Source organism: Grammomys surdaster, unplaced genomic scaffold (assembly GCF_004785775.1).
Source record: "Grammomys surdaster isolate TR1022 unplaced genomic scaffold, NIH_TR_1.0 212, whole genome shotgun sequence".
NCBI classification, from domain to species: Eukaryota; Metazoa; Chordata; class Mammalia; order Rodentia; family Muridae; genus Grammomys; species Grammomys surdaster.
The window spans coordinates 4,158,597-4,160,667 of record NW_021604657.1 but is presented as its reverse complement, the minus strand read 5'-3'; positions in this window follow the sequence as shown (position 1 = coordinate 4,160,667).

The window sequence follows — 2,071 nt, the reverse complement described above, 5'->3', positions numbered from 1 at the left end:
GGAGAAGGAGAAGGAGAAGGAGAAGGAGAAGGAGAAGGAGAAGGAGAGATCTTTCTGCTTTGTGTAAGAAGGACCATTCGAAAACACAAATTGTCTATAAAATAACTTTTTATCTTTTAGTGGGAACATGTAGCTTACTGAGGAATACTCTGGGTCCTACAGTTCTGTGCTACCCCTGTTTGTGCCAACACACATACTTTCTTAAAGTTACATTATCAAAAATTGATTTTTGCTTTTGTTTGTTGTCTTCTCATGTATCAATAGTATTCTTATTTAAAATACATCTACTGCCAGGGGAAAGTGTATATAAGTTATACCTTTAAGAATCAAAACTATTTCATTGTAAACTACGTGGCCCTCATTGCTAGTGAGAACATAACATAATTATTTTATTTTGGAAAGGCATAAATTGGTTCCACATATTAAATATAGCACAATCATATGACATAATGATTGTCTTCTTAAATATGTACCCCAAAATAAACAACACAGATACATACAAAACTTCTATGGGTTCTCAAAGCAAAGCATTTTTAGTAACAGTTAAAAGTGAAAAGAATTTACATGAGCTATGCTAACATATACTATTCTTCAACGGTTATCAAAAGGCTTAAATTTATTTTTGTCTCCAGTATAAAAGCAGACATATGAGTTTAGATATAAAATGTGCTGTGCAGAGTTATACCAGAGATCTCTCTTGGCAATACAGATCAGACTTAAGATAGTGGAAAGATCCAGTTGTGAAATCCACATACTCAATAATCCCATTAAATTCTGATTTGCAGGACAAATAAATCATAGAGATTAAAATTCGTGATGGCTATGATGCTGCCAGAGGTCACTGAAGCATGAGCAGTATTCACTCACAGTATTTCTGTCTTCAAGGGTGAGTAGATGGTTTAAAATAGGTCCTGGTAGGGGATGCTACCTACTTCCATCAAAATCATTGAGCCTCATTCTTTAAATTAATGAATTGTATACATGAATTATGCCACAATAGTGGAATTTGAAAGCATTATAGTTTCTCTGGGACTTCGGTCGCTTCTTTGTGGCATAAGCTCTGCTGGCTCTAAACCTATCAGTGATCAAGTATATACTTCCCCATGATGCCACGGAAAATGCTACTTGTGTCTCTGCTGTCCATGAGGATTAAACACATGACTTTGTTTCTCTGTAAGGTCTAGTTAAGGGTGGTATATTCCAATTTCTGGCAGCTATTGCTATCCATTTCAGCTATCAAGTCTGAAATCTCGTGGCATGGATAAATGACATATTCACTTTAGGAACTCTTGTGAACTGTCACTATAACTTACTATATACACGAACCCCAGACTGTGTCACAAAGACGAGTAATAGGCACCCCTCACCCAGTGATGGACTGTGGTCAATGTGCTGAATATCTTACATGAGAACACATCTGCAGTTGTATGTGTGTACATGGATAGTGCTTACAAGACAATGAAGCACATAGATATATTCATATAGGATGTGCATGAAGGAAATATTTATATATGTATGAAGGATGTATTTATATATTTATATAGGGTATGTATGAAGGAAAGTGGTCTCAATACAAGTCTATAAATAATCAGCATTATAGGTAGATAAGAAGAACCACTTTGGGAGAAGAAAAGGAAATGGTCTAAAGTTGAGCTAACAAAATTTAATATTATTTATTGTCCTATTTTATTTTTGTTTTTTAATTTTAGACAGAAATTGTTTATTTAGTTTTATATTTTAATTAAATCACTGTACTTCTTCTCTTTCTTCTCTACACTCTAACCGTTACCACTCACTCTAACCCTTACCATTCACTCTAACTCTTACCATACACTCTCACACCACACACTCTAGCCCTTATCATTTCCTGTAACCCTTACCACTCACTCTCACTCTTACCATTCGTTCTAACCCTTACCACTCACTCTAACTCTTACCACTCATTCTAATCCTTACCATACACTCTAACCTTTACCATTCACTCTAACACTTATCATCTGCTAACCATTCTATCTTACCACTTATCTATCCCTTACCATTCACTCTATCCCTTACCATACACTCTAACCCT